We start from the raw sequence: 19790 nt of genomic DNA, 5'->3' as shown, positions 1-19790 counted from the left end.
GACGTGTATGTACAATATGGGTATCAAATGAAAGCTGTTGGTGAATGCTTTATGATATGTTATGTTATGTTATGTTATGTTATGTTATGTTACGTTATGTTATGTTATGTTATGTTATGTTATGTTATGTTATGTTATGTTATGTTATGTTATGTTATGTTATGTTATGTTATGTTATGTTATGTTATGTTATGTTATGTTATGTTATGTTATGTTATGTTATGTTATGTTATGTTATGTTATGTTATGTTATGTTATGTTATGTTATGTTATGTTAAAGTTTATTATGTTATGTTAATGTTAACTCATTATCTATATCCATACAAAATATCTATCAAACAAATACAATTAAAATTTTCTTTTGAAAAATGCAACCATTCAATCAGTATTTTCTTAGACGTTATCACGTTAAACTATCGTCAGTAAACCGACTTTACAGACAACCTCTTTTTTACACAATTTCGACCGCAGAATGAGGCCGTTATCCTCGGCAAATTGGACGCACTGCTCTGTTGTTTCCAATCTCCTTATCACCTTAGCAATATTCCATCGCTGCTTTATTTCAGCAGCAGTGAGAGCATTGCTTTTGGAAATTGCTGCTTCTTGCAAAGTCCTTCCATTGCTTGTGGAAGGTATATTTTCATCTAAAAAGTATATTAATATAATACAATATATATATGTTTTATAAGAAATAAATTACCTGCTTCCACTTGACTCATTTTGTATTATTAAATACAATCTTAATCACTTAATCGAAAACTTTCAACACGTTTTAAATGGGAACGGTAAATGGAAAACACGAAAATGCAAAACAAAATGAAAGTAAAAATTACCGTTTTTCGAAGATGCAGGGATGCATTCCCAGTAGGTACGATAGGAGAAATTCGAGTAAGATGGGAGAAATTTTAGTGTTTTTGTGTAAAACTCCTTTCTGCGTAGGCGGCCTTCGACGGCGCTTAAAAAAATAAATAAGTAAAATAGCCGGATACTAGACCGTCTATGCTGTCCACAGTATTTTAATTTAGCTGGCGCGTCAAGTGTTTGCAAGTTATAAATGCAATTTAAATTGTTAATTTATGGTATATATCAATAAAAAGAGTTAAAAACGTGTGTGTATGTTAATGTAGTTTGAATATTTATTAAAATAAATGTGATAAGTGCACTCTATCAAAATTTGGTGAAGGTAAAAGACAAATTTTATCAACAAATAACTTAAAAACTATTATTAACTGAATAGTGTTGGTGCTAGTTTTAGCAAAATAAGCACGAAATGAGCATCTCCTGTGTATTTCATTGGAAAATTCGTAATATTTCTCTCAAAACAAGTGAGGGGGTAGTGCATGGAGTCGGAGCCAATTATTTCAAAAGATGCAGAACCAATTTTAATATAAGTAATTTTTTTTTGTGTTTTATTCAAACACTCGTACTTCATTTTATCTTAACTAGGGTTTAAATTAATTTGAACCCAGAGTAACCACTGCCTCAGCCTCTTTTCAAAATATAATAAAACCTCATTTTAAACTTACGCTTCTTCATCAAGCAATCTGCCATTCCAATAAGGCAACCTCGCATCTAATTATGCTCAATAAGCCCTGTATATAATATTTTCAATTCCCAATTTCATTTTATTTTTGTTATTCGCGGCCATATCGTAAATGTTTTTACCAAACCCGTTAAATATACTAAATACGTAGAAACCAATTTCTACTACTAAACATTTTTTCCTACACTAAGGAGGGCGTCATCTATAATAAGATAGTCGAAACATAGATTCGCAGTTTTGTTACTGTCACCCACCTATCAAAGTCACACACCATCACATTTTACAACATTTCAGTATATCCACCAAATTTTTTATTCACCTCTTTGTCAAATCAATTTTGTTTTCATTTCTCCCATCGCCTTTACTTTGTTGACATTCAGCCCCGGTCACCCGTCGTGTACTATTCGTAAATATTTACGAAACAGGTTTGACAAATTGCCCGTAAATTATGTGATAATGAAAGAATTGCAAGCAGCTGGACTTCGCAGCAGAGTTGCATTCTCAAATACGTACTTGAGGAATTAGTGATGAAATTGGTGTTTTAATTTTTGGAATTTTAATTCGAAATTGGAATTTAAATTTTTTATTTTTAGGAGATGTACTTAGCAGTATTTTCGGTTTTAACCTCTTCTTTACATTGCTACACATTTTTTAGCTGAATAAGGCGGCACTCGGTTCTATTGCTGTTCGAACAATAAAACCATAACAGCAGCAAGGGGCTGCACATATTAAAATATTCGCTCACACGTGAAAAGGAGAGAAGAACCCGCAGTAATAATGTGAACTAAATTTGGATTGGAATTTTTACAAAATGTTTCCTTATTTATTTTAAGTGACTATCAATGAAAGGAGTTTTGTAAAAGTAAGAAGATAATTCACCGTTAACTTCATTATAACAAGCGGGCAGGTTTAATTTTCTGGCACTGTTATAAGTGAATTACACAAGCTGCCCGAAAAGGATTTAATAAAAGTACTTGGTATAAATTTTTGGAATCTGTTATAAAAGAAGCAATTTGGAAAAGCCTGACGCGGATTTTCCTTGCCTTTACTTCTGCATGTAAAACGCTATTTTCTTTCCACAACACACCATAAATTGGGAATTTTCTTCACCTATCATTTTAATGCTCAAGATTAAACATCTGGCAGCGTTATAAAATGGCAGAAAGTGGAAAAGAAGAAAACATTTTGTCGTTTTGTCAGAGTCAGAAAGTCAGAAACGAGCAGGAATCCGTGGCGAGTGTTAGTGTACGCTAGTACGCGGTAAAATCGAATTATGTTTTATATTTAACAAAATAAAAAGTGAAAATTAGGCAAATCAAAGTGCAATTAGTGTAAGTAGCATACCGAAATGTGTTGAAAAAATGGTTGCATTCCAATCACACCGATTGGAAGAAGTGTAGTGAAGGGGGTATTCTTCTGATTTGTGAAATCAATCGAATGTAAAAATCACAGCTGTGCGAATTGTTATGAGAATTTGAAAATTCAATAAGCCATGGCGCCGCCGAGGGCACTCTATGAGGAAGAGTATGTAGGCACAACGACGACCGCAACACATTCCTCCCTGGGGGCAGTGGCTGCAGGAACCGCTACTAAGTGCATACATGTGTGCAACCATGTAAGCGGCGGCGAATGCGAGCGATAACAATGACTAAAGCAAACAAATGTGTGCGCCGAGCTGGGAGCAATAAAAATAAAAATACAACAACCATGCAAATTATAAATAAACACCATAGCAAGGCGCTATTAAGTGCAGAGAAAGTGAAAAGCGAACGATGACAAAAACAAATTTTGCAAAGCAACAAAGCCGCTTATGCCAAAACAATAACAAAAGAGCGCATAAATCGTGCTGATAGAGTGTGAGCCGTGAGCTTTATTCAATTTTTGGACCATTCTATCAGGCTTGCTTTTTAGGCCGTTACAAGCTTGTGCATTTTTTTTGAAAGTTTGAAAGTACGCGTCCATGTAATGCTGCTCGAGAAAAATTTTAATATTTTTTTTATTTTACTAAAATATTTGTGTTTTGTGTTTTATTTTTTATTTTTGTGCTAAATATAAATATGCACATACATACATACATATGTATTTGCCTCATTAATTCGTTCTTTTAGGCGCTTTTTGTACTCTGTTGACCCACGTTTCGCAAGGCGACGACAACCAACATTGCGTTGCTTACCCAGTGTGGGCGACAGCTGCCAACTTCTTGTGTGCAATATCAACAATCGCAACAGCAGCAGCAAAGCGGTTAAAGCAAGTGTTAATTAAATAAATTCAATGAATATCATAAATGGTTAAAAAGTCTGTTTTGTGATCAGCTGCAGTAGCGACAACGATCTAGTTAAGCTGTAAAGTTGAAGTGACAATTCTTAAAACAGCACAAAATTAAGCAAATAATCAACAACCAATTAAAAGTACTCATCACAAGTTTAACCAATTAGAGGCAGAGGGAGATAAGGTGAGCGTGAAAACTTCTTGTTTGAAATCAGGAAAATAATATTGCATTGTACATGTAACTAAATTTTCGCTCCATTATTATTATTAAAAATTTTACTTATTATTACGACCCTCGTTTTATTTTCTACCTTTTTTTATAAAATAAGGACGAAAAGGACGCTTACTCAGAATTTATAACGAGCATTTATCCATTCTATTAATGAGCCACAGTAGTCAAGATTTCTCAAATAAGTGTGCCACCGTAGTTTCTAAAAAATTAAAAGGACCTAAAGCTCTGCAGCACTGGATTCCCGAAGGTGCACCGAAAGTAGCTCAGAAATGTGTAACCCAATTTAGCCTCTTACAAATTCACTGTCCATGTACATGTACATATGTATGTACGTATGTCGCAGAAGAATGAAAAATGACAATATGTAAAAATTTGCGATTGTTCGGGAGAAAGATTTGACGATATTGATGATTAATTGGCATTTTCTCGTAGGGTTGTCGAATATATCAAACCATAAAATAATGACTTTACAAACTCAAAGAAGCATGCAGTTCAGAAAATAGATCCAGCAAATTTGCTACCCAGCTAGGTCGTGAGACTGGATATAAATGATCGCTGAAAGTATTCGCAGAGGTCTTCCTCTTCCTCTGCTATCACCAGCTGGTACGGCATCGCATACTTTCGGAGCGTTTGTTACCATTCGGACGACATAACCCAACCAACGTAGCCGCTAAATCGTACAGCTCATACAGTTCATTTTGTTGTTGTAGCAGCATAAACATTCCCCATACTTACATACGGGAATGCTGCTGGAGTGCAGTCCTTGGCCGGATATAACTGTCGTGGAAACGGTCATACAGTTCATCGTTCCTTCGCCTGCAATATTCCCTGTTGACCTGAGAAATTTAGAGAATTTTTGTTCAAAATTTGAAAATTTTTGATTTTGCTTTTCTACTTTAATATTGATTTATTATTTAAAAATAACTCTAGTACTTACGAACTCCTACTACTTATATAATTAAAATTTTAATGAATGTAAAAGTTAGTGGAAAATATGTACTACAGAAGCATCTATCCAAATTTACATATTCTACCGAAGTAAATGTGTACATATTAGGACGGGTCGATTTAAAAATCGCTCATTGCTTTGTAAAAATTGTATTCTAGGGATCAAAATAAGAAACTTTGCCGAAGGAACCTCTAAAACGAATTCTGATGTCCACCAATTTCAAAATATCACCATTTTTGGCCTTTACATGAAAAAATCAGCTAAATGGCTATGTTTTTTCTCTAGTTTTATTTATTTATAATAATATCTATTTTTTCTCTTAAGAAATTTATTTAGTCAGATCATATGTAAATGAAAAAATTAATTTAAGTGAGTTATAGAAAAGAAACTAAAAAGTTCGACCCAAATTGGGGGACATCAGAATTCGTTTTAGAGGTATGGTTCCTTCGGCAATGTTTTTTATTTTGATCCCTAGAATATGATTTTGACAGAGCAATGGGCGATTTTTTTGCCTCCCCACAAAAGACACTAAAAGTTCGACCCAAATTGGGGGACATCAGAATTCGTTTTAGAGGTATGGTTCCTTCGGCCAAGTTTCTTATTTCAATCCCTAGAATATGATTTTGACAGAGCAATGGGCGATTTTTTTGCCTCCCCACAAATCGATCCGGCCTAGTACATATGTATGTATGCTTGTGTGTATGTGTGCAATTTCAAAACTTCTGTCTACTATGCTAAACAATATCAACTTCCTTGTAAGCCATACTTGTGAGTTTATTTGTTTGGAAGAGCAGTAAACAAGGTCGTTAGCGGCAAGAAAAAAAAATAGTTGCAAACTTTGTTTACCAAGTCAAGCAGATTGTCAGTCATTTTTATTTGTACGCTTGTTCGCTCTCATATGAAATAACATGAAATATGCCATACGTTCATACACATACAGAAATTTATTCTCGTGGCAATATCCCTGCAGTCGAACCCACTAGTTCCAGTGCCAATTTGCTTTACAGCTGCAGTAGTCGTCTTCTATATTTCTTCATTACCAGCAACTTGGGGTTTTAACATGGCGATGTCCTCGGAAATATCAATTGTGAAATAATATATGTACATATACATATATTGACTACCATTTAACCAAGACGGTATTCTATCATCCTTGCCATTTAACCAACTATTCGGCCCACGCATCAGTATTAATAAAATAAATAAATAATTGGCGCGTACACTTCTGTTAGGTGTTTGGCCGAGCTCCTCCTCCTATTTGTGGTGTGCGTCTTGATGTTCTTCCACAAATGGAGGGACCTACAGTTTCAAGCCGACTCCGAACGGCAGATATTTTTATGAGGAGCTTTTTCATGGCAGAAATACACTCGGAGGTTTGCCATTGCCTGCCGAGGGGCGACCACTATTAGAAAAATGTTTTTATTAATTTTGCCTTCACCGAGATTCGAACTAACGACCTCTCGGTGAATTCCGAATGGTAATCACGCACCAACCCATTCGGCTACGGCGGCCGCCAGTTAATGAATTAGTTCATAATGGAAGAAAATCCATATTTATATTTGTTTAATCCTCATTATGTGCATTCTTTTTGTAGTAATGGAAGAATGTGTGTTTTGCATTCACCTCTAATTCATCATTCTTCAAATGGTCCATTTTTCAAATGGTCCATTACTACATTCTTTAAAATTTTTCATCACCTAATTGCTTGCATCCCAAGTACTTGAAGCATTCTTATTTATTGTATAAAAGACTATTTGTTTTGCATTCAACTATAATTCATAATTTGACAACTGTTCCATTACTAGTCCCTTTCGAACAAGATTAGCAAAACAACCATCGCCATTGTACTCGTTTTATCCACATCCTTTTAATCCTTACACTTGAAACATTCTTGTTAATACCTCTAATTGGTAATTTTACAACTAGTTCATTACTAGTCGCTCTCGTAGTAGATTGACTAAAAAAGCAGATGATTGACTCAAATATTTGTTTGACGTACATCTCTAAGTGGTCGTTACTAGTCGCTGCCGAACCGATACGACTTCTTTCATCAAATACCAGCTCATGAACTACATATAACGTTTCCTCAGTAGTTTAGATTTTCACTGCATGCATTCGCTCATAAATTCTTGAACATTTGAGTCAGATGAAGTGTGAATTAGAAAATAAATAAATAAGTAGGAATACAGCAAACAAATGCACGTCTACTATGTATGCCTATGTATGTATACAAATGCATATGAATACACGTAATAGATTTGCGTTTTAAATAAGTATGAAGAATGAAAGTGATTTCGTCACCACACAAGTTATCATCACCGCATAAGCGCAGCAAATAATTAGTTGATCGCTTCATTTGCACTGCTGCTGATTCACTCCGTGTAAAGTTTTTAGTTGTATTCGAGTTTATCAATGTTTTAGCAATTAGAGCATGAGAACGTGAGCATACGAGTCAGTTAATAAGAAATGATAGAGCCACGCATACGAGGGTTGCTCAAAAAGTAATGGTAAGTTTTTCTAAGTCGATTCTTATGGGAACAGTTACCTGTTTAAGGCCATATTTTCCCTGATTTTCAATGAAATTATTTAAAATGAAGTCAATATATTTATTTCAAAATTCGCATACAGTTTATTTATACATTAAAGTAATATAAATTTTTTTTTATATAATATTTCAATCATTTAAAGTGGCAGATGTACACTCAATTCTTCCAGGAAGGTCGCAGCGGGGATTTTCAATCGGCGGGAATTGTAGCATCGGCGTCAGTGACCTGAATACAAAAACCAACAAACACTTTTTTTTGACGCAGAATTCTTTGGAAAACCCTAAATTTGTCTCTCGAACCTCTAAGGTTTCAATCCAACTGAACGTGGACACATCTTTATTTCAAAAATCTTCAATAGAAATTGTATAGATGAAAGGGAGGCGTAATTCAATCCCCTCTTCCTGACCATCAGTGTGAAGTCGTGTTTGGAACAACTTTTTTTTATGACCATTTAAATAACCATTCGCAACTGATGATAATCTCTTGCTACTCTCACTTCAACATAGACCCTCAAGTCAGGCATTTTATTAAATTGATATAAAATACATATTAGGCCAATAAAAAGATAATCAGCTAAACAACAACAATCGAAATAATCCATCAACCCGTCACATGGAAATTCATTATATATTTATTGACATAAGTGGTGAAGAGTATACCTTCGCGCTCGCTTGAATGCAAAATTAGTACTTACTCTATCTGGATAATTTCACGCTGACCATTTTCTTTCTATTCTTTAATTGTTTCTAGTTCATACACATAAACTCCATCTTTGAAATGGCCCCACAGAAAATAATCCAAAATCCCTTAAATCGATCGTTCTTATCAACCCAACTGTTAGAGAATATCGTGAAATTATTTTTCCCAGAAAATTCGTTGGGAGGCATGTCGCAATGTCAAACCATCAAAGTCAACAAAAAAATCCTTGTTTACTAACTCTATATGGTAACCCGTCGACAGTAAGCAAATTTCCAGCTGTATTTTCAAAGAAAATGTACGGGACGAGTTTCAATACCCAAATGCGCCAATTTCGTTTGTTTACATTCTCGTTGAAATGGAAGTGTAACGGCCGAAAATATCCACAATTTTGCAAAATGCAGTGCCCACAGATCCACTAATTTCGTAGTTGATTTTAATTATTTTTGTACAACCCTCCAGCGAAATTGAAATCATTTTAGTAAGTTTTAAATGTTTTACTTAAATTTTGTCAAAAGAGACGCCATTAAACTTGAAACTTAAAAAAATTAAACTGAAAACTTAAAAACAAAAATTGAACTTGAAAGGCTCTTTACAAATCCATAAAGCAATCGCATCTATGGATTTCTGTATTATTTTTTATTTTTTCTCAGTAATTCAATTGACGCTTCATTACTTAATGTAATTGAGCGACATCGTAGTCAGAATGGCTTTAAAAAAATTCTGATATTATTTATGTTTTGTGTATGTGTGTGCCACGTACACATATAAGTATGTGCCCTACGGGCAATTGAGTGTGACATTTTTAATTGATGTTTCCACTAAACTGTTGATTGGTTGTTATTTCGAGGTATGTATAGGATTTCTTTTACGCCGAGGAAATGAAATTATGATAAACAAAATGAGAACAAATTTAAAAATTTCATATCAATATTCAACTACTTTTATTTTTGTTTTTATTTTTTCTTTGAAACAGTGAAAGAAAAATTGTGATATTTTGCTTTATTCATTTTGTGTCTGATTAATTCTATTCATCTACAAATCTGTGCCACTTCCGAACGGCAGATGATTTTGCTCAGAAACCTTTTCACAAAACACCCAGAGGTTTGCCATTGCCTTCTTATATTAATAATTATAATCCCATTGATTGCCCTCTTTTTCCGAGTGGCGCAGTCCGCATGACGTACGAATAATTTTTGTTTGGCACTGAGCCAAGAACGGCATTAATATGTTTAATGTCAAGATCTAAAAGTGTTCAGCAACAGAAAAAAATTTAACAGCTTCACAAAAAGCTGGAAATATACCATCAATAAGTATTAGTTGAGAGGAAATAGTATCGATTCCTTGATGGTACTAAGCGGACTAAGCTAAAGTGCATAAGGTCGTAATTTTTTTATAAAAAGAATTGCTCTTAGAGAATATCCGTCAGAAGAAATAGGCTAGAAATTTACTCTTTGAGCAGTTTGAAACAGCTTTTTCTATTATTGTTTGATGTTTCTTCTCGGCTCGAGTCAGGAGCAAACTAATAGTCACTCACATGCTAACTCGGCAGCCTAAATGAAAATATGAAATCGAATATTCAAGTGCTGCCAGATTTTTATTTTTTATTTTTCTCAGAAAACTTCCAAAAACGAACTATGATTTTTAATTTTTTTAAACATAAATAAAAAAAAATGAATTTAAAATAAAATAATATGATCAGTTTAAATAATAAAAGCAAACTGGCGTATCGAATAAAAGCATGCATTGCCATATCAGAGTTGTACGATTTTTTCTGCTTGAAATTTAGATTGTTTATTAAAATAAATATTAAGTATTTTTTTATTAACTATTTTATTATTTTATAATATTATTATATTAACATTTAAAATATTTTTATAATATTATATAACATGAAATATATTGAATATATTTTTATAATATAATATTTAATTTTTATTTTTTTTATTTTATAATATTTTTTATTTTGTATTATTTTATATTTCATAACATTTTATTATTTTTTAATATTACTCTATCCTATTTTATATAATTTTTTATTTCTAATTTTTTTTTGTCAATATATATGTTTTTTTTTTAACTATTTCATTTTTTAATATTTTTTATCATATAAATTTTTATATTATTTTATAATATTTTTATCTAATATATTTTTTTATTATTTTATGTTTTTTTTTTTATTTTACGCATATTATTTTTTATATTTTAGAATATTTTTGTTCTTATATTTTATATATTTTTATTTTATTTATATTTTGTTTAAATGTCATTTCATGTTTTATTATTTTTTATATTACTTTTATTTATATTATATATTTTATTTATATTATATATTTTATTTATATTTTTTATTTTATATTATATTATTTAATTATATTTTAAAACAGTTTATTCTTTTTTTAATATTGTTTTATAATAATTTTTTTTTATAGTTTTTGTCAATTTATGTTTGATATTATTTTATTTTATTTTATAATACTTTTTCCCATTTTAAATTAAAAAAAAAATTAAAGTAAAGATATTGTAGATTAATCGTTCATATCTAAAATTTCGAAACAAGTGTAATTTGGTAATTCATAAAATTAATTAATTTCAAAAAAATTTAACTGTGAACTGACAACAGCGGTCGTTACCAAAACTGTTCATGTGTACCATTCGACTGGTCCGCCGTTCGGTGGCCACCTTTTTCAAGATAAAATAAACGCTTTAAGTGCAGGTGCTTACTAAAGTAGTCTAACACAGGTGGATATTTGATTTTGTATACTATTTTCAGATTGAAGGCTGACTTGTCTGATCAAACTCTCACCTCTATTTCGCTCGACATCGATGTTGGTACAATATAGAAATCTAAATTAAGACTCCAATTCTTTTTCTCTACTCTTTTTGACCACTTTATAGACCGCAGAGTTTACTCGAGCTCGCCTGTGGTTTCCTGATAAAATATTTCTTTATAATTCAAACGCATTTTCTCGTGCTTTTATTATATCAATAATTGGGGGTCATAAAACCTGCTAGTATAGCTCATAAATAAAATAATGCAGAAATGTTTGCAGTATTTTAAAAAACCTAAAACAAATTCTTGGGCAAATAATCTAATGTATGTACATATATGTATATAAAAATGTATGAATATATGTGTGTGTGTTTATCTGGTATGCACTTCTGAGTCATTTCCGATTGGTGAATTGTTGTGAGTATTAAATCTGTTATTTTCCAAAAAGTCTCCATGAAATCTCAAAAAACGATTGCTTTGACATTTTAACGGTGTACTCGACATCGATTGAAATAAAATGATAAAAACATTCCGAGTCCTTTTTCTAATATGCAAATAACCGAAACAAATGATGGAATTAATATTTAAAATTTTCAATTTGCAAGATTTTTGAATGCATATTTTAGTTCATTGCATTCAAAAACTGAATCGGCTGGGTAGCATCGATTAAACTAAAATAATAAAAAAAAATGTAAAAAAGCCAAAAAACCAAAAAACAAAAAAAATTAAATTAAATTAAATTTTGAAAACATGCCAGTTATTAAATTTTCAATATTGTGGAACAATTACATAGCGTTAGTTTCATTTTATAGCTGCAGCTTCACAGATTAAAATGCCATTTACCACTTCAGGATTTTGAAAACCACTTTTGCGCAGTCCTTACACTCACGGCATCCTCTCCGTGAACAGTGTTTATTTCTGCAGCAGCAGTTGTTGCACTTTTTCCACTTTTATAAAAAAATACAAAATTTGCCTCTTATACGCGTTCGAAGATTCCATTTTATTTTTTAACAACACGTGCTTCTATCCGCGATTAAAATCACTTGTTGAATGCACAATATATCAAAGAAAATATAAATGGTTCCGTTCTATTCCGCGAGTAAGTTTTTGTATGCAAGAATCGTACAAAATGGGTAAAATACGCGCAAACTTATGGACTGACCTGATATTTTTTTCTTTTATTCGCCAGCTTGCCCGCTACGCAAGCAATTTGTCTTCGGCTTCGTTTCCACTCTTTCTACCACCCTCGACATTTTTTTATGCGGTACAATGGTGCCTCAAAAAGCCGCATAAAAAATTCGGCTAAAAAGCTGTTTGCTACTACTAAAACAGGAGGTCGGTTTTGATTTAAGTTATTGATGAACACGGTAATCATTTATAAGTCCTAGCAGCTTTGTCTACTCGTGCGAAGAGTTAATATGTGTTTATTTTAAACTTTCTTTCAATAAATGTCTAATCAATTTGAAGGTACTATCTCATAGAATAATAATAAAATAATACCGAAAGTACTTCCGTCAAGTCGTTGGAAGCAATTTTTATTGCGACTAATAAGTTGATTTGGATTGTTAGAGCTCCAGTTCTTTAAGTAAACCTGACCTTTCAGATAACTCCAAAAATCTTTGATAAGCTTGCATCGCTTGAATAAAATCCGTCATTTCCATTATTTTGGAGTGACTTAGCGTCGTCTGAAACGAGCTCGCGTTCCGCGAATGAAAGAAGGCTTTTATTTTAGTGACTAAAACTAGTAGGTCAGATTTTTTTGGAATATTTTTTTTCTTTCTGTATGGGATATTCAACTTCGATATGATAAGATTTTTCGAAGAATGTTTATTTTTTCGAGAATTATATTACTTTGCACATTTTTACGAAACAAACGTGAACCGACAACTGATAAATTTCGAAAACACCATCTCTTCAAAATTTGAGACGAATACAGGGATTTTGGACTTCGATAATTTTTTTATATTACTCGCAGCGTTGCCGTATTGTTAAGAGTTACAAATAAAATATGGGATTTCGAAATTAAAAAAAATGTTGTACCGGCCTCCTTGCATTGATATCTTGTGAAGGATCTTTCTACAGTGACGCCTAGATGTCAGTAGTGAATAATTCCTAGGCGGTACCTTTTTATGGCATCTTTGGCATTTGTCAAGTAGACAGATGTGTAACTTAAAAAGTTATTAAAATTTATTATAAAATTTTCAATATTTAAGAACAACATATGATTCGTGATTTTTTGGTGGTAATAATAGTCCGAATGAGTCAACAATTCAAAGATTGGTGAAAAAATGTCAAGAAACTGATTCTATCTTCTTCTTCTTAATTGGCGCGATAACCGCTTACGCGATTTTGGCCGAGATTAACAAAGCGCGCCAGTCGTTTCTTTCTCGTGCTAACCGGCGCCAATTGGACACACCAAGTGAAGCCAAGTCCTTCTCCACCTGATCTTTCCAACGCAGAGGAGGCCGCCCTCTTCCTCTGCTACCACCAGCTGGTACCGCATCGAATACTTTCAAAGCCGGAGCGTTTGTATCCATTCGGACGACATGACCCAGCCAACGTAGCCGCTGGATCTTTATTCGCTGCGCTATGTCTATGTCGTCGTAAAGCTCATACAACTCATCGTTCCATCGTCTGCGATATTCGCCGTTGCCAACGTGCAAAGGTCCAAAAATCTTACGCAGAATCTTTCTCTCGAACACTCCAAGCGTCGCTTGATCGGATGTTGTCATCGTCCAAGCTTCTGCGCCATACGTTAGGACGAGCATGATGAGAGTCTTGTAGAGTGTTAGTTTTGTTCGTCGAGAGAGGACTTTACTGCTCAGTTGCCTACTTAGTCCAAAGTAGCACTTGTTGGCAAGAGAGATTCTACGTTGGATTTCAAGGCTGACATTGTTGTCGGTGTTAATGCTGGTTCCTAAAAAAGCGAAGTCTTTTACAACCTCGAAAGTATAACTGTCTATAGAGGATATAAAAATGACCGGCCAAAAGGACCAAAAACTGGAAGATCGGCTGAAAATATTGCTGCATTACCGCAAAGTGTTGCCGAACAACCTTCAACATCGATATATCGACGTTCCCAACAATTAGGCATTCATGAATTATTTTAAGATGCTTCTGTTTTTTTTTTTTTGTTTTATTATTTTAATAAGTTGAACTTGAATAGAATTAAAGGCAGTTGCAAAATAAAAAATTAATTAAAATTTTCAACCTAGTTGAAGATGCCAGCAAAACTCAAATGGCTAACATGGCTGCTAATGTCATGGCGGAAGGCTTTTTATGAGCTGCTTTCCATCGCAAAAATTCACTCAGACGTTCCCATTACCTGCCTGAGGGGTCATACGTTATGTTAGTTTCTTTTGAGCAACTACATTTTTCAGCTGATTCTGCTGCTTTTGACAAGCAGATATGAAACATGCGCGTTTCACTCGACGCTTGCTTTTTCTCTTTGCTCGCCTCTACAGTATGTTAGTCTAAAGCGAACGAGCAAAAACCGCATAAATTCAAATTCGGGTAAGAGTATCTACCTACTTGTGTATTATTATCATTATTATTAATTTTTTTTTTGTTGCGTTATGTGATACTATTCATACCCCCCAATCATTTCATTATAAATGTGACACCTCATTGTTTAATTACGATTTGATGGCGATTATTTACTAACAAAACTGATATCTCACCCGCTCGATTTACTACCGCTAAGTGCATGGCTTATCTTCACCAGTCAGTGGCGCACCTCCGCTGCCTGCTCCGAATCTCTTCCCCTAGCGGCCTCCGCTTTTTCCACTATCCGCTCTAGATATGCAGAAAACACTTTGTTATGACTAAAGCATTTGCCAAACGCATTTCCTAGCCAACTACATGATTGATCCCCATTGTATGCGCTGCTCTATTAGTATTCTCACCGAGCGCCAACACGAGCGAGTGCTACGCAATGCGACTGACGTTAAATGGCCGTATCGGAATTTCAGTTTTTAGTTCGCTTTTGCGCTATAAAGAAACATTCATTTATAATTATTTTGTATCTACATATACGTTCCATATTGCGTAGCCTCCTTTTGCTACTTGTTGATGTTGGCTGCCAAAAAAAGCATCATCATTTCGGCGCTATGGTATTCAATTTAATAACCGGCTAAAATATTTTTGTTTTATACTCGTAGAAAATTCAGTTTGTAGAAAGTAATTTTGCATTCCACGCTGGTAGCGAGCCATAATTGGCCACACGCCGCCTAATATACATAAATGTATATGGCTTTGCTGCTTAAAAACAAAAAAATTGAATAAAATGAGTTACAGTACATTTATTATGATGGAAGGAAGCATTCATTCATTCAAAGAAAAAATTGTTTTCTGCTATTATTTTTCTGTAAACTTTATGGGCTCTTTGTTTTATTTTCTAAAACCGTTCGGCGTTATTCGGCAACCGGCTTCAACTCTTCATTTTTTCACTTATAAAATATTTGTGTAGTCGGTGGCATGACGTAATTATTTCACAGAAGCGTCCGCTTGCTTGGCATTAGTGAACTCTATAGTTCGCTTTACTCTTTTCCCGCTCGCCGGTCTCTCCCACATTGGATAAGTACATATTTTTGGTGTGAATATGGTTTAAAAAAAGTGCATGCATTATTTTTGCGCCACCGTTGATAAGCTGTGTAAACTCAAGTTTTTGTTGATTTACCTGTTCAATAGAAGGTAGTCTAGTAATTAAAATAAGTATTAGGTTTTATCGACACAGCTTACAAGGCGAAGAGTGTAACAATTATTCTTTTTAAATTATGTATGTATTTATGTATGTACTAACACATACGATATGTGTGTTACATATTATATTATATTTATAATCAATTTCACCTCTGTAAAGTTAGCAGTGATGTATTGGAATATATAGAAGAATATTAACTATGGTTTTAGTAATAAAATCTGTTGCTTTCATATTTTTTTTGAAAAAAGGCATTCTCTACTACCGTAAAGGACCTGAGAATAAAATTATTACCAAATACTTTTTTTTTCTACAAAATATGAAAAACGAAATTTTTTCAATCATCAATTTCTTCCTACAACTAATTTACCACAAAAAAGCTTCAAAATCAAGTTACTAACAGTTTCCCAAAATATCAAAACTTTTTTTTTTTGGTAATATAAAATTAAAAAAAAATTGCTTTCAAAATGACACAGCTAATTTACTACCAAAAACTACAAATAATGCCGCATTAACAGTTTTTATTTCAACATCATCAGATATTATTTTTTCTATATATGGTATAATAATTTTTTCAAAGTGAAGGTAATTTTTTTTTAACAACCGTCTTACTACACCAGTTTTCCTTCTTTTTTTTAAATTATGAAAATTAATTTTTTTTCGAAACAACATTTTTTTGTACGATTTCGTTCTACTGAAAAGTTATAAAACCATGTTTTACAAATATTTTTTTTTACATACTCTTTTATTTTCAACAAGTTGAGCTGAAACCGAAATTTAATAACGTACACAATTTTAAATTATTCTTGTTTTTTTTTATTTAGTAGACTTTATTTTGACTTCAGTCTGAGGCCATCTTCATCTTTTTTTTTTTTTTTTTTTTTGAAAACAAATTTGTTCTCCTCAATTTGCTAGAAAAGATGCAAAGTCAAGTAAATTTAGATTTTTCTAATCAACAATTTTTTTTGCATAACTAATTTATTACTGAGAACCATGATGGAAAGAATAATGAGATGGCGCCTATCGTGGTCCCGTTACTTTGCGCTCAGCGAATTTGACAACTAGTTACGTGATTTTAGCTCCAGTATGTTCAGATTACCATTTTCGTAACTTGATTTAGCATTTTGTTTTGTTATTTAGTCTCGGAGTTTTAGTTCTTTCTTCATGACATTTTTCTAGCTGTTCTAATTAAAATGTCATGTTTATAATTTTGTAAAATATACATTTTTTAATAATTATTTAAATAATTCACTAAGTTTTATTTAGCTTTACTTTTTTTTAGCATCTGGTGGCATTGCCCGCGATTGCAGGTGTTGTTGGTGTTCTTCTGCTTTCGGCAGTCAAATCTCTCTCTCGCTACTGCAGTGTTGCCTAGCTTTGGATATAAAAACGCACTAAAATGCCCATTCAAAGAAAATAACCCAACAAATTTTTATTGAATCACTTAAAGAACTTTGTATGCGTGACAAATTGTCTTTAAAATGTGCGTTTTTTTAAATAAATGTGTTATGGATATGTACAATTTAATTTATGAGTTTTGTTAAAGAAACGAATTTTTTGCTATATTTGAGGTTATGTTGCAAAATCTTTTTGTAGCTCGTTTTGTAAAAATGTCATTATGGTTTCTTTAGTATTTTTTTGCCTATTTTTACAATGAATGCACCTCTTAATGCCCTATGCCCCACTAAGGATTGATGACCGGAAGAAACGAATACACCTCTACGGTTTTAATTCGCATTCAGTAGGTTCAAACGCTTTTTAAATTGTGTAAAAATGTTTTCAATCTTAAGAAGAGTTAAGAGAAGAAGATTCAATATTCTTGCATAACCTTAAATGGAGCCAAAAATTAAATTTGCACTTTCAAATTATAAAATTTTATAAGAGTAAAAACAGTTCCATTAGCACTAAAATCTTCTCAGAGTGACCTTTTTTAACCTTTTTTTTTGTTTAATAATATAGTTTGTTTTTTAACTTAAAGTTTCGGTAGCTTTAAATTAAAAAAAAGAAACAAACACGAAACTTAAAAATTTTTGCTTTTTGGGTATAAAAAAGCACTAAATTTATTGCGAAGAGCAAATGGTTGGCAATACTGCACAACTCAGCAAACGTGAGGTCACGTACGCTCTGATGGGCGCAATCTTCTTTCTTTCATTCTTGACTGAGAACCACAATTAGTGGTAGAGTTAATTCATCTTGATTCAAAAAGAGTACCGCGAACTTGATAGAACATAAACTTCGCTTAATCGTGAACTTCTTGATCAAGTATATCTTTTTTTAGGCCAAATTTAAATATAGTCAAAAAAACTGCAGCCAACAGTGCTCGGCAAGCTTTTTGCCGAGATATTTAGAGTTATTTAAGACATTCCGTGGGTATTTTCAAGAATTATTCTATATTCCCTTTATCCTTTGGAAAACACTTTTAAAGTCTCCATTGTATGGCTTTCGTCTTTATTTTAATTTCTTTTAAATCGAATTGATCGGAGTAGAATATCTTTCAAAATATCGAGTTCCAATGAAAACTGATGCCTGATCCTTCTCAAGCCAGATACAATAGAGTTAACATGTAACTTTATCGCTCACATTAGTGTACGAGTTGAAGCCCCCAAAGTATTTATATTCCAATTTAATAAATATAATGAAAGCAGATGTCTAATTTTACGCCTTCAGATCTCCATGGAAAGAAGCAGTGAAGCAGTGAAGAAAGGTCTCCAAAACTGAAGTAGAAATGGTACAAAGTGCAGAAAGAGAAGTGCAGATATTTGACGGTCAGCTCTGCCTACCTCGTTACACGCCTGGTTTGAAGCACACTATAGCAAACGAATCATAGTGAATGATCAGTAGGCTGAAGACTCATATACAAATCTGGATTCTAGTGATCTGACGGTCCTTCTATTTTTTAGAACGTCATCAATTTACGTTTTCGCTAAGCTCAATTCTGATATTGAATTTACATTTACATACACCCAACTTAATAGATCTGGGCTAAGCAAAGAGAAAGAAAAAGTCCATGGCAACAAAATGCTAAGAATTAAGGAATTCAAATCTGAATAGCGATTTCCTCCATAATGGTGACATTTCCGTGACCATCCTTCATCATATTGCCATTATTTTTTCGAATTTTGCAACTAGAATTTCAGATTTGTGTTCTGAAACTCTTTGGAACCAATTTTCATTGTGATTGATTCCATTTTAATGAGTTAAGTTTGCTTTGATAGATTCATAATTTTGAATCTTGCAATGTGGAGTTACTGTCGCTATTTTGTATTTTGTAATTCCAGTATCAAACTTGAGTTCTGCGACCCTATAAACTTCACGCGTACAGGTACAAAAAACTTGCCCCCTGAAAGGGTGTTTTGACTAGTCTAACTTGACAGTGATGATAACGCTAATTGCGTTAACCAGGATAGCGACGAAATCAAGAAATAAACCTATCGTGCGGGGAGCTACAACTGTTTAGGAACCGATAAAGAGTACATAATTTTTTTATATTTTGTTTGTAACAGCAGAAAACAGTCCTCATAATTTTTTGGAGGATCCTGCTGAAGTTATAGTCCTCGGATAGGGTTTTAAAACCGGATCCTTCCAGTAAGATACTTAGAGTCGACTGCCGCGTGAACGGCTACTACTGTCCCAGTAATCGCGTGCAGGGGTCATCCTTAATAAAGGGTGATTTTGCCAAACATTTTCTTTTCTCACTTTTCATTGGAAGTGGTTCCTAAGATGCGCTCACCACATTATGTTCTAATCTGTGAAGGCTTACTAAAATATAAAGTGGACTTTTACCAGCTGTTTGCTTTCAGACAAGCTCCAGCAGCAGCTTCCAGTGGAACATATTTTAATCTAAATTTTGTAAAAAAAAAATTAAATTTAAAGAAAATTTAAGATTCAACTAAACCTTCTCAAATCTCCATTCAAAGGCGTGGAAGAATCTGGATTTTTATAAATCACCATTTCGAAATCAGAACGCAATCAGTATTTTTGTTGTTTACATATGCCGATAAGTTGGCTTATCTTTTATTAATTACAACTTTATATATAATTGACATATTAAATGTATTTGAATGGCAATTAAAATTTTTATTTC

At 33.0% G+C, this 19790-nt stretch overlaps 1 protein-coding gene across 6 annotated transcripts in view; it reads left to right on the top strand.

Moving 5' to 3' along the window:
- The first annotated feature begins 2760 nt into the window (after nt 1-2760).
- The window catches only part of LOC128864934 (piezo-type mechanosensitive ion channel component), a 167495-nt gene continuing 150465 nt past the window's right edge, over nt 2761-19790 (top strand). For all 6 annotated transcript variants that reach the window (XM_054104709.1, XM_054104710.1, XM_054104712.1 and 3 more), the window contains exons 1-2: nt 2761-2874; nt 3652-3995. The gene's annotated coding sequence lies outside the window, so the exon portion shown is untranslated. The remainder of the gene's footprint in view (nt 2875-3651; nt 3996-19790) is intronic.

The sequence above is a fragment of the Anastrepha ludens genome, chromosome 5, assembly GCF_028408465.1.
Source record: "Anastrepha ludens isolate Willacy chromosome 5, idAnaLude1.1, whole genome shotgun sequence".
NCBI classification, from domain to species: Eukaryota; Metazoa; Arthropoda; class Insecta; order Diptera; family Tephritidae; genus Anastrepha; species Anastrepha ludens.
Note: the sequence above shows the minus strand (reverse complement) of the source record. Positions and strands in the feature narration are given on the sequence as shown.